The 14658-nt window shown below is 41.1% G+C and overlaps 1 protein-coding gene across 1 annotated transcript in view; it reads right to left on the bottom strand.

The window, feature by feature from the left end:
• GRIA3 (glutamate ionotropic receptor AMPA type subunit 3) overlaps positions 1-14658 on the bottom strand; it is a 333892-nt gene that overhangs the window by 258095 nt on the left and 61139 nt on the right. The gene's annotated exons all lie outside the window — the stretch shown is intronic.

Here is a 14658-nt window from a genome sequence, read left to right as displayed (position 1 = left end):
CGGAACTGCGTATGCAATCTATTTGAATGCTTAAGAATTACCGTGTATCAAATGCACATACAACACACACATACTACACGGCAATCATACGTTTGTGTGAGCCCGGCCTAAGGGGCTATAAACAAATTTTCACGTAGTGCAGGCAATAAGTAATGTTTGGAAAACTTATGCCAAGAGACTAGGTCAGGTATGTAAATTCGTTTTGCAGCTGTATGCTGCGCGTTTTAGGTATGGGTACAGGAAGGGGGGCCAAGCTGAACTTATATACTCAGACCCCTGAACCTTTAGTTACGCCTCTGCTTCCAATAGGTGGTACCATAGAACCGTTGTCCCATCTTCTCATTTCCAGGTGGCCCAGTCACAATGGCCTCCATCTATACCCTATTACTGGATTTAGAATTGTAGATACTGTCTTCCCAAATTACTGTGAACCGAAAGTAGTGCTGAAGACAATGCCACCCATACAGTAATTGACATCTTCTGCTTTGTAAGCATATATATACAGAAAGAGCTGTAAGTCAATGACCGAACTAAGAAATGAATAAAACATGTACAGTCTTCCACTTTGCAGTTTGTAGTAAAACACATAATTGCACCATCTATTATATTGTACCCTCTGATAAGGCAGCATGTGAGCCTTGAGAGCTTTACTTGCAAGCAGTTGATTTTTTTAGAAAACTATCTAGTACATACATTTTCGCACATCTCTTATTATTTTTCTTTTTGATCAATAAAAGCAAAATTTAGCCAAATGAACTGGAAATAGGGCCCTTTTAATATCTGTCGATAACAGATGCACTGAGATAAAATACTGCTTTTAATATCAGTGCAGTGGTGTGTGTCTTCTCTGCAGATCAATATCAGAACATCTGCGGGTGCGTAGTAATGTACCAGGGGAACGTCATCTGCCTCATATCAGGGAATAAACGAGAAGCATCAAGAACAGAGGAACGTTTCATGAAAGTGCTCTCATTTTAAAGCAGCCTCTTCCTCCTCCATAAAATAGGTCTTTTTCTATCATTTCTAAATGGAAGCTCTCATGGGGCATCACTGTAAAACTTTTTTTAATATATATACTTTTATGTAAGCTAAAGGAATAGAGCTGAGAGAAAGTACCTTGCACATTATGCCCACACCGTGTTCCTCCCAAAAATTGGTCAAAATAATGTACAGTGCTGTAGGGGTCGATCGTAGCACAGGGGTGTCACTGAAAATAAAAAAAAGACCCACATAGGGTCTCCTAGAGCAAAAATTGCGCCAAGAAAGAGAAAAGGTGTGCTGCTTGTTTTAAAAGCAATGTCATAAATTTTGCAAGGAGAAATTGTGCAAGGTGAACACAACACTCAACTATGGGCCTACTCTATGGAACAGCTATAGAGCTACTAACATTTCGCTGTGCAAGACAGCAGGTGTGCTGCCACTGTGTCATCATCCCAAACTCCTGGCATCATGGTGGTCAGGATGTAAGCACTGATGCCAGGAGTTCTGACTTCCACCAAGCATTCACCTGGAAGCCAATGTTGGATTGCTTGGCTGCGTTCCGGTGGGGAGAGAGCAAGGGGCATTGGGGGGCATTGGGGGGTGGGAGGAGTAATAGAGGTGAGCATAGTCGGTTTTGTTTTACGCTGGGCCCTACTGCTTGAAAACTTTTGGTGGTAGTGATAAAACTCCTTTAATCTTAAAAATCGTTTGTAAATGAAAGTCTGATGCAACAGCTAAAATATGGAGTGTAAAGGATTGTTGGATCTAATGCTGCACATCAGAATAGGAGAGCGGTGGGTTTTATAATCCCAACTTCTACACAAAATTCTCAGTAGTTTAGTTAAGTCACTTTTCACAACTGGAATACAACATGTAGAAGGTCTTATAAGTATCTACTTTGCATGTATCTGCTGGAGAGAGAAGTTGAGATGGTAGCCTTAGGCCACCTGTCCACGGACGTGTATTCACCGGCGGTAAACCGCCAGCGAATCACGCTGGCCAACGCTTCCCATAGCATTGCTATGGAAAGTGCCGGCCCCTGTCCACGAGCGGAGAATCATTGCAATTCTCCACTCGCGGCGGGCAATTCGCCGCATTCTGCGTATTGCCCCGATTCTCCGCGGTCAGCCTATCTATTAGATAGGGCTGACCGGCGCAGATTCGGCGGTGGCTCCTGCTCCCAGGCGGCGGATCCCGTGGCGGAGATCTGCTGTGGGACTTCGCAACGCCCGTGGACAGCTGGCCTTATCCTTTTAGGTAAACTTTAGTTTATTATTCTTTTTAGTCCTGATTAGACTTTTGTTCAATAGTACTATACAGCGTTTATTATTATAGTATTGTTTACTTTATAATTTTCTCTAATATGTTATTTTCTTCTTAATTTTATTTCTTTATTTTATTTCTTTGCTACACTAAAGCATTGTTATGTTTCAGTGAATTTTTTTGAACTTTTCTGTCCTGAAGCAAATAACTCAGAATCATAATTGTGGGTATTAATGTATAATTTAGATCTGAAAATAATTATTTAACTGACTGAATAATCACTTAAGATATTCGCATTTAAGCAAGCTGATCAGCAGAGTGAAACAAAAATCTCATTTTTATTTGTCAAACGGCTATTAGGCATTTAGAAGCAGCCATGTGTAGAAAGGAGTAAATACAAAATGAATATCAAAGCACTTGGATTTCACTACCTCTAACCAAGAAATACCATAGAATTAACTGCTTAATACTGCATGTGTTTTAGGCTTTAAGCGACCAGTCCATTTTTAGCGATTTTCATCTTGTAATGGTTAAAGGGAATCTGTCAGCTTGAAAAGGCAGTCCATTCTGCAGACAGCATGTTATAGGAAAGGAGGAGCTGAGCAGATTGATATATAGCTTTGTGGTAAAAGATTCTGTGTAAGGCCTTAGTCAGACGGGCGTTTTTAGCCGCGATTTGCGCATGCGCATGCGTCCGGCGATTTTATAAAACCATTGCTTTGCAATGGTATCGGACACATGAGCGCTTTTTATGCGCTCGTCCGATAAATTATAGAACAGAAATCGCAGATCGCACCTATCTGCGATCTGCGATTCCTGTTCTCTTCTCTATATGCGCTCAATGGGGCCGGCGGCACCAGCGCCGACCCCATTGAGAACATATAGAAGACAAATCATTCTTCTCTGCCACAGCTGTAACAGCTGTGGCAGAGAAGAACGATGTTTGCCCATTGAATTCAATGGAGCGGCAATACAGCCGCTCCATTGAAAGCAATGGGATGCCGGCGTGCGCGGGGTGAATTGTCGGGAAGGGCTTAAATATATAAGCCCTTCCCTGCAATTCATCCTAAAATGTGTTAAAATAAAAAAAATTGTATACTCACCTTTCCGCTGCAGCCGGAGTCCAGCCGCGGCCGCTGTCAGTTCTCCTGAACTGCTTCTCGGCACTATTCAGCCGGCGGGGCTTTAAAATCCCCGCCTGCTGAATAATCTGCCTCTGATTGGTCACAGCCCTGACCAATGAGAGGCAGGTTTCACTCACACACCCATTCATGAATTCATGAATGGGTGAGTGACTGCTGCCTCTCAGCGCTGAGCCAATCAGGGGCAGGTCTGACTCACATCCATTCATGAATTCATGAATGGGTGTGAGTGAGGCATGCCTCTGATTGGCTCAGCGCTGAGCCAATCAGGGGGCAGGTCTGACTCACACCCCCTTCACACCCACTGCAGGACAGCCGCGCGGAGCTCCGGCTGCCGGGAGAAGGTGAGTATATATATATTTTATTTTTACACATTTTAGGATGAATTGCAGGGAAGAGCTTATATATTTAAGCCCTTCCCGACAATTCATCCCGGGCTCGCCCACAGCGCATTGCTTTAAATGGAGCCGGCTCTATTGCCGTCTCCATTGAATGCAATGCGTTGGACAGCTCCGGCCCGTTTCTAATGAAACGCGGCTAGGAGCAGATTTTCGGGCGATTTGCGGGCGACTTGCGCGCACCGGTCACGCGATTTGCGGATGCGCATCCGTCATGCGATCCGCAAATCGTGTGAAAAAACGCCCGTGTGACTAAGGCCTCAGGGTACATGCATATGGGCCAGTAAAAAGAGAACCTCGGTCGCAATTCGCATTGGACAGCACTTGGACATTCTGCCTGTGTGCTGTCCGAAGTGCTGAAAATCAGGCAAGAATAGGGCATGTTACTCTGTTCATGTGCATGTACCCTAACATCTTCCTAGTGGTCCAATGGGCGGTCCTGTCAGTGACTGACAGCTGTCTGTGTATGACTGTACATACAGGGAAGACTGCCAATCCCTGATAGAACCGCCCACTGCACAATTATGCTTAAAGCAGAGATTAACATGAGGAAAATACAAGTTACACAATTTATTTCCCCATACACTATATATAAATCTGCTCCGCTCTTCTCACTCTATAACATGATGACTGCAGAATTGACTGCATGTTAGGCTGACAGATTCCTTTAATCGGGTAATCATTTTTTAAAATTGACTTGAAATTGTGATTGTTTGATCATTTATACAGTAGAACGCAGCAATATAGTGTTGCATTATACTGTATTTCAGCAGGCTTTGTATAAAAGACATGCCACCGGCACATCTTAATAGGCAAATAATCATAACAGCCCTAGGGGCCTTCAGAAGACCCCTGTCTATCATGACACCTGGACGGAACCCCTGTGATCTTACTGCAGCAGAGCTGTTTGGGACATTTAATTTTTAATCAGGGATTTTAAATGCTGATGTCAGAATTGACATTGGCGCTTAAAGGGTTAACAGACATGATCTGAGTTATCTCAGATCAAGGTTGTTGCTGATGGGTGTCGGCTGACAAAGACAGACCATACTCACTGTGTATGGAGCAGGCTCAAATCCCTAGCCCACTGCATATACAGCAAATGCTATGGGTGTGTCTATACATACTAAGGGCTCATTCAGATGAGCGTGTGTTTTGCACGTGCATAATGCGCTCTTCTAAAAGAACTAATGCGTTCATATGCGCGGAATTTCAAGAGCAAAAGGCGCGCACCTAAAAAAGATAGGACATGCACTATCTTTGGTGTGCGTTTTGCAGGAGTTTCTGGCCAGAAGGACCTTTTAAATGTCCTACTGTTAACTCCTTAGATCCCGCTGGGATGAGGGGACTCCCTGAGGGTTCCGTTAATCCCTGCGAGGAGCCCCCTCAGTGTTCAGTGATGATGGGACTCCCATCAGGAATAAAAGAATTCCCTGCCACAGCTGTCACAGCACTGTGACCAATGAATGGCTGAGCACTGCCTCTGATTGGTCACAGCGCTCAGCCAATCAAAGGCTGTGTTTTCCGGAGGCGGAGGAAGTTTTCAAGCCCTGCCCCCTATCTCTCCAAATATGGAAAGATATGTAAGAGATCTCCTGTAGCTCTGCCCCCTACCTCCATGCTATGGGAGATTCCAAAGCTCTTTCGCGATCTTCTCCAGTTGATTTCAATGGGGTTGGGACTGCTGCTGACAGCTCCATTGAAAACAATGGACAATATCGCAGATTTTTTTTTAGAACTACTTGCAGTGAGAAAAAACATCGCAAATGAGAATAAAACCATTGAAAATCATTGGTTTCGAACTCATGCATTTTCACTCACTCTTGCTTCACTGTAAAATCTATCGCCAGTATGAAAGAGTCCTTATAGTTTGAACTTTATTAAAGCTACTTATAAACAGTCAATATTTCTGTCCGATTTTCAAACCAAAAAATTGGTCTGAAAATCGGTCAAAAGCAGCAATCACTCATTTGAATGGGTGTATGCACATGGGCTTATTTTTAATCTGACCGAAAGTCGGAGTAAAGAAAATTGCAGCATGTCCAATTCTTGGATGAAAATAGCACATGTACATGGACGGAATGTCTGCGAGCTGTGCCCGAGAGAATTGGGCAGAACTTTAAAACCGTCCATGTGCAAGCAGCCTTGGATGTATGACATGACCTAGTTTATTTTCTATCTTTATTAATAGCTTTTTTTAAATTATTGTTTTATTATTAGTTTAATTGTTAGTTCTTGTGTGCTTTCAATTGTCCCTCAGAAGGTCAGAAAATAATTTTGGGGTACAGGATTTCTTTATTTACTTTTACACTACATATTTCCTCTAAAGCTGAACCCTGGGGCGCAGCTAAATGCTCATGGACCCAGGTGCAAAAATTAATCTTGGGGCCCCCCAACTTCTCTAAACCCCTTAACGCAGAGGCGTAACTTGAAGCTCCTGAGCCCTAATGCAAAACCTGTAACAGGGTCCCCAACTATAATGCTTTATTCATAGTACTAGGCTCCCTATATGGAGAAGAGAGGCCTTATGGGCTCCCTAAGGCTCCTGGCCCCGGGGCAACTGCATCCACTGCATCCCTTATAGTTACGTCAGTGGCTGAACCTGTCACAGCAGCCCCAATAACAGGGGATACACATAACATAATCATGGATCTGCTGGGTCTAGTTAGACTCCACAGCTCTGTCATGCATTGCACTGTCACCATCACTATTTCATTGTGTGTACAGAGATTGAAAACAAAAAAGAGGTAAAAAAAGTTGCTGCCTCCTCTACTGGGTGCCGGAAATGAAATTGCACTTTTCTCCATGCAGCAACTGTTCAGCAGCGATGTGGTTTTACTGTGTGGCAGATAAAAGCCCACTGCTACCCACCGTAAAAACACATACAGGCAGTCCTTAGATAGATAAGCTGGCCATAGATAAACTTGTCATGATAGGTTTATCCATGTATTCAGATGTTCATATTTTTAGTCCGGACTTAGTCCATGTTTTGTGGCCCATAATACAGAGCTAATATAAATCCCTTTACATGAGTGTGTTTTTCATACTTGTGCTTTAAAGATGCGGCATGCGCTACTTTTGTCTGTATTGCATGAAAAACAAACCCATTATAGTTTATGAAATGTTAATGAAATATAGATGTAGCCATATTTAATATCTCATCAGTATTTTATCTGTATGTGTCTCCATATTTGGATTCATTGGTTCATTCATATGGATCCAAGTTTGCCTAGTAGAAATTAAAACCAATGGCAGCAAATAGGGTCTCAAATACTGATCCAATACTGAAGACGATACTGATGTCATACAGTTGCAATATCATCTGTAATGCATCCATATTATGGATCTATATTACAGACATGTTACAATATGCTCATGTGAAACAGGCCAAAGGGGTTTTCGAAATTAGAGAACCCGTTTCAAAATAACTTAATATAGCAATCTGAGTTGACATATGGGGGTCTCTTATTGGTAATCTCCGTTAACGAAAAACAATATTTTCATGCATTATTTAGACAGCCAATGAGCATTGTATAATGCTTAAAGGGGCTGTCCAGTTGTAAACTATTGATGGTCTGTCCTTAGAATAAGCAGCTGATAGTATATCGGCAGGATATCTGTTCCAGGATCCCCATGATCAGTTGCTCTCTGGATCAGTGCACTCATCCGCTGAGCTGATTTTTGCAGGAAGCAGACAGCTCTGTTTCCACTGTAGTGGCAAGGCTTGGTATTTCAGACAAAGTTCCTATTGAAGTGAATGGCTTGTGATACAAAACCTGGCCACTACAGTGGGAACAGAGCTGTCTGCTTCCTCAGAAATCAGCGCAGTGCAAAAGCACACTGGTCCAGCGAACAACAGATCAGCAGAGATCCTAGGTGTCAGACACCTGCCAGTCTACTAATGATGGTCTGTCCTGCGAATAGACCATCAATAGTTTACAACTGGACAACCACTTTAACTTCTGTGATGGGACTGCAGAGAAATTAAATACTTTCTTCCAGATTTCCATCCAGGTTACAGATAAGCACTTGGAATCCCATCCCTATAATCAGCTAAAATTAGGGGCCAGTCCAATACAAAAGGACTGTGCAAAACAGATAACAAATATAATGCTGATGTCCACTGCTCATCTATGGCCATCTTAAAGAGGTCTCACTATGGACAAAACACCATCACGGTAGGCAGTGATCAGCTGCTATTATCAGCGCTGTGGACCAGATATCATCACACAAGGCTGTTGTTTACGGCCGGAGTGGTAGGGAACAAAGGCATATCAGCTTCATGACTATATTGGAAACTTGTTTTATCAGTATGTTTTGCCCCATAAAAGGACTTTTTACATTTTGGTCAACTAGTATAGCTTGCTAAAGCACAAACTCAGGAAGCAGCACATCAGGCCGCTACTTACAAGCTCAACCATCAATTTACTGATTTTTTTTCACTGCGAACACAATCAATAAGAATACAATTCATAGTATAATTCATATATACAGTATATTAGGTCTGTAGTTAATATACTGCACTGTGAACGCTTCTTCTATGCCCAATCAGCAAGGATTAGCTCAAGAGAAAAAGAAAGCAGATGGGTGCTTAAAGTGTTGGGCTGATATAGGCACAACACTAGTCTAAAGCATGAAACAAAGAGCCGCGGCCAATGACATTATCCTGGGAACAGCAGGAGCCACCCTCGGCCAGGATCAATATGGAGAGGAAAACACTGCTCAGGACTTATACCAGTTCAGAGCAAACACACCCTGCTGCAGCTCCACCAGTTCAGCTACAATACCACCTTATGGAAGTCTGCGACTGAAGAGTTTTCATTTTTTTGTGGATCCCTTTTGGGTTGCTATTTGCCTCTATGTTTGTTAAATTGTACATAGAACCTGGGTGCTGTACTTAATGGAAAATATGTTTCATAGGTCAATTGTTTTACTTCCAAGTCAAAGAAAAGGATAGAATATCCAATGTCTTTCTCTCTCTGTACTTATATGTGTATATATACACATACACACATATGTACATACTGGTCTAAAGTCTTAGAACACCCACATTTTTCCAAATATTTTTTTTTACCTTAACACAGTTCAGCATATAATATGGAGCACAATAATAGACTGAATTTATGATTTCAATCAAATGGCCTTTTTCAGGAAACACATCAAGACCAGCTGATCTGCAGCACAGAAAGCAAAATGTGGTTTGAAATTGGATGCAAATTATTCCTACAGGTATCTAAACTTTTGTCGATTATTTTCAAACCCTCTGATTCTATATAACCAGTGTTGGAACAAACCGTATTGCACCCTCTAGGGCAGGATTTGGACAGTTTTGCTATTCAGGGCAGATCACATTGCTATTATAGTAGCAAGAAAAAAGCAATTAACCAAATAACACAGACAATTTTAACCCTTAGAAGTGTATGTCTCTCCTACAGAGAAATTGCGAAAAAGCCAAGGTGGCAGTCAGTATGCTTCCCTGTACCATTAAAAGACACTTGGAAACTGGAGGGAACTCTGACAAATAGAAGTCGGGCAGACTAAAGGCCACTACAAAACAGATGACAAGTTTTTGGAGTCAACAGTTTATGTAATCGGCACCTCACAGCATAAAATATTCAAGTACACTTAAATGAAGCAAAAAATAAACTAGTTTCCATTTCAACTGCAAAGAGAAGATTTCTATCTGCAGGTTTGACAAGCAGAGTATCAGGAAGAAAGACACTGCGAAGATTGCAAAATAAACAAAAAAGACTTGCTTGGGCCAAGCAGCACCTCCAGTGGACTGCTGAATGGTAGAAGGTCTTATAGACTGATCAATCAAAACTTGACATCTTTGATATATCACAAGGTGTTTTATGCTCTCGAGTAGGTGATTAGATGGTTTCTGGGTTCGTAATACCAACTGGCAAATATAGAGATGCAGCGTGATGGTTTGGGGCTTTTTTGCTGAATCCAGATTTGGCAGCTTGTACAGAGTGACTGGCACATTAGACAAAAAAGGCTACTGCAGCATTTTGATATGCCATGCAATGCCCTCTAGTATACGCCTACTTGGTCAGGGGTTCATATTACAGCAAGACAATGATCCAAAACATACTTCTAGGTTATGTCAGAACTACTTAAGAAGACAAGAAGAAGCCAGTAGGCTTTAAACAATGGAGTGTCCTGCACATTCTCCAGACTTAACCCTCATTGACCTCATTTGAGATGAACTGGATAGAAGGGTGAAAGCAAAACAATCTACAAGTGCAGCAGATTTGTGGGAACCTCTGCGACAATGTTGGGGGATTTTTCTGAATAATATCTGAATTCAATTGTAGAAAGAATGCCTCGATTGTGTAAAGCTGTTATATCAGCTGGAGGGGCTACTTTTGAAAGTCAAAAATCTAGATTTAATTTGGTGTAACAGAGTTAATCCATTATTTTAATTCGTCTTGTTTATTTGTTCTATTCTTTCATTTCAAAGAACATTTGAGACATTAAACTGTGTAAATATCAATAAAAACTGGAAAAATCGAGGTGTTCTAAAACGTTTGACTGGTAGTGTATATATTTTTTTTTTTACTTTAGTTTTACAATTTTATTTTGTTTTAGATGTGGTTTATTTTATCTGACAATGTTTCAGTTCAGCATGACAGTGACCAGTTTCTCAGCAGGGCGGTTTCAAAAACGTTTATGGATGCTTTTTACAAGTTCATGAATATTTCATAAAGGAAATTACCTGTTAATTTTTTTTTTTTGCGTACACTTTATAATAATATTTTTGTTTTGACATTTCAGTAGACACTCTGCAGCAATGTGCTCCTTTGTAGATTTTACATTAGTAAAATGGCCAAACTAGAAGAGTATTTTTTTATTAAATGTAAATTAGTATTAGTCACTTCCACTGTCTGAATCCTTGATTTTATTAAATCCCCATTAAAGGATATGGATTTCATTTCACCAGATTCTTGTGTAACGATTTTAATTCTTAGCAAACTGCTAAACTATTGTATAGAAATGTTACGGAATATCTAATAATAAAGTACAAGCTTTCAGTCTCTTCTCATATAATATTCATACTGGTCATGTTAACCTTCGGATCACTAAACTAGATGAAATGTTCCATGTCCAAACATGAAAGTAAAAGTTCTGTGGCTTCAATCTTAAATTCATTACCTAAAACTCATAACAAGATTTTTCCTTCATCTATGCACCTTTATACTGGCAGGTAGAGGACCACTAAGTGAAAGACTGGGAGCCTGGGTCGATAAATTCGTACAACCATTAGTTATAGTAAAGAGAACTTAGGTCATCTCAAAGACAGTAAATATGTTTTACCGGTATTAACGATAGAAAAATGGTGTATTATTCAAGGCTCCCTTTTGATGGAACACCACTATACTCAATATATTCCAGCAGACTAAGCAATAGCAGCATTGTTGCATCGCTTGAATAGATATAGTGGGAACCGTGATGCAAGAGTTTTTGATTATGTCAATTGGCTAGCTTATGGAACACAACTGTTTTTGATTTAATAGTGATTTTACACAGGTGTGAGAGGAACGACAATTTTCTCCTGTGTTTGGCTAACTTTATGGCAAGTTGGGAGGAACAGTTTATCTATAATATTGACAATCCTTTCTTCAACAGTACTGTTTGGTACAGGTATTACGACGACTTCCTCTTTATGTGCGGAGATCATCAAATATATTCATAAACTTTCTTTAGTCTTAAGTTTACCTCTCACGATTACCGTGTAATTTTCTTTCTAGTAGAGATGAGCGAGCACGCTCGTTTAAGGCTGATGCTCGATCGAGCATCGGTCTTGTTGAGTGATTACTCAACCGAGCACTGTGTGCGGGGCAACAGGGGTGGGCGGTAAGTGAGAGAGATCTCTCTCTCCCCCTGCTCCCCCCCCCCCCCCCCCGCTGCCTCCTGCCACCCCCCTGCATGGTGCTCGGTCAAGTAATCAGTTACCCGACAAGACCGATGCTCGATCGTGCATCAGCCCTAAACGAGCGTGCTCGCTCATCTCTACTTTCTAGATTTAATTTAATAGTATAGGCTGACTAAATTGTCCCAAAAGCATTCAAAAAATCTGTTACAGAAAACACATTTTTACATGACGATTCTTGTCCCCCTTACATGTCATTGCTAATAAGGAGTTGATCTGGTCAAAACATAATTGCTGTAAGCATATGCAGTATGCTAATTATGCTAAGGATGTAAAGGACAGACTAAAGAATAAAAAATATCCAGTTTGGACTTTCAGAGCACCAATTTCCAGAGTTTCCAGAGCACAAATGTATGTTAATGCTTTGGAAAAAAGAGGTAGAAAAGAGGTGGAGCAAACCCACTGTATATAAGAGTCAGGGGCCCGGTGGAATTACTGGGGTCCTGAGTAAAGATGAGCGAACGTGTCCGTTATGGACACATCCGCACCCGGACACCCGCTTTGCCGAACACTGCAGTGTTCGCGCGTAAGTGTCCGGGTGCCGCCGGGGGGCGGGGAGATGCGCGGCGGCGCGGGCGGCAGTAGCGGGGAACAGGGGGGAGCCCTCTCTCTCTCCCTCTCCCCCCCGCTCCCCGCCGCACCCCCCCGCGCTGCCACGGCGGCCCCCGAACTTTTTCGCCCGAACACTGAAGTGTTCGCAAGGTTCGGTGTTCGGGCGAAAAAGGGGCGGGGCCGAACGTGTTCGCTCATCTCTAGTCCTGAGGCCTCAAAGCAATGAAGAGAGAAAGACAGATGGATGTGAAACTAATTCCACTAGGAAGCATCGCCGTCCAGATGGATCCATCGGATGGTGGTCAAATGTGGAACAAATAAGGAAACAGAACTGGTAAATCAGCACTATTCTCCAATGAATTCCAACAGATAGATAGATTTATCCAACTTCTTTTTTTATTAGTTAAATAAAACCAGCAGATACGCGTTTCGGGGTAGGGCCCTTTATCAGTCAGGATCGGTAAGACTAGGTACAGATTTATTAGTTCTGTTTCTTCAAATGTTTTGGAAAGGGTCTCAGTTGTGGGAGAGGAATAGGGTAGATTCTGGGGAACAAGTGCCTATTTTTGTACAACCTATAGTAAGGAGTATAAATGCATTTCTACAATAATCCAAAAAAATGTATACCAGTACTGTATGAGGATGAGACATTGGCTAATAGTTTAAATGGCAGATTTAAGTGCATTTCCTGTAGAGCACCAATGATTGGCAATTTATAGTCTGCAAGTTTGTTCCTAAATAAAAGTATTAACCTCATTTGGCTTAAATATGTTGGCTTTTATAAGTATGACCATAGGGAATACAAATCTTGCCATTATGTGACGGTGACCAATATGTAGACATTTTACCTCTATTCTACTGCATATAAGATTAAATCCTATGTTAATTGTAAAATAACATTTCTGGTGTATATAATTGATTGTCTAATTAAGAATGTAGGTTGCAAGACAGGACCTCTTAGAGTCTGCATACATAAGCATCCCTGTGACATCAACAATACATAAATTAGTAATCTATGCTCTGTCTCACGTCATTTCAACTTTGTTCATGGAGATAATCGTTCTAGATTCACCTTTCATGATATAAAAAGGGTTAAGAAACCAGTGAAAGGAATTCAACACAGGAGTAAGTTGCTAGACATAAAAACCTTCAAGATATTTACTCTAGAAACTCTTTAGCTGGGGGGATTCTCAATTTGAGGCAAGATGTTATCTACCATTATTAACCATTTATGCTCCCTATTGAATGCATATATTTATAAATACCTTATTTCTGAAGTCTTTGTTTGTTTACTGTCTATGTTAAAAATGCAACAATATTTTATGACAACGCTTCCGCTGAGTATGCTAATATGTCTAGTATGTCTTTTTTGCTTAATTGATTCTTTTTTTTGATTAGTCTATTTGTAGCGCTAATCTATCTGAATATGTGTTTTCAAGGATAAGCTATGGCTAAAGCCAAGTGTTGTTCAAAATACAGCAACTAACCTTGCATCTACTCAGTGCTGTATATTTTTTGTGATCTGTGAGTTTTATGCCCCAGTATTTCCAGGCACACCAAGATTTTGGGGTGGAGACCTGGTAACCGATGTTTCCTTTGGTGATTAAGATATGTGTGTTACTGTCCAGCAATGATCAACTTAAATAGGAAGTGTCAGCAACAGACTTGTGGCCATGTTCACATGAGCACATCGACTAGTTTAGGAAATTGCCAATTTAAAGAAACGCAATTTGCTAAAGATTTAATGTGTAATCTGCATAGACTCCATGCTGTTTCCACATCAAATCCATAGCAAGAAGGAAAAGGAAAAATAAGGAGAAAAAAAAGAAGAAAAAGGGAGAGGAAGAAAAGGAAAAGAGGGGAATAAAAAGTAAAAGAAGAAGAAAAAGGAAGAAGAAAAGAAAGAAGGAAAAAGAAGGAAGAAAGGAAAAGATCGGGAAGAAAAAAGAAGAAAGGAATCTTTTGCATTGTTCTTTTTCTGTGTTTTTCCTTCTTTTTTTCCCTTCATTAACTTTGCCTTAAAACCAGCTCAAAATGACTTAAATTCACTTTCATGGCTTTTACACAATGCTATACACCAGTTTTAGAGATATTTGGTAAAGTTCCACTTCAGTTTGAACTAATTCTGATTTAACCAAACTTTTTGCTGAAAATCGGCAAACTGGCCAAACTAAACTTATGAAACATTTACTCAACACTAGTTGTGACATATGCTGCCTGTCAGGCACTCTAATGTTGCAGACAATGTTTCTTGAAAGAGGTTGCACGCAATTAGAAAAGCTCTGAAGTTTCTACCACGAGGGCTCAGTCACACGGGCGCATCGGCGCCCTTGTTACTGCAGCCAGCAGACGTCCGTCTTCAGGCAGCCAGCAGACGGCCGTACCT

The sequence above is a fragment of the Eleutherodactylus coqui genome, chromosome 10 (genome assembly GCF_035609145.1).
Source record: "Eleutherodactylus coqui strain aEleCoq1 chromosome 10, aEleCoq1.hap1, whole genome shotgun sequence".
NCBI classification, from domain to species: Eukaryota; Metazoa; Chordata; class Amphibia; order Anura; family Eleutherodactylidae; genus Eleutherodactylus; species Eleutherodactylus coqui.
This window is presented reverse-complemented; position numbering and strand designations above follow the sequence as displayed.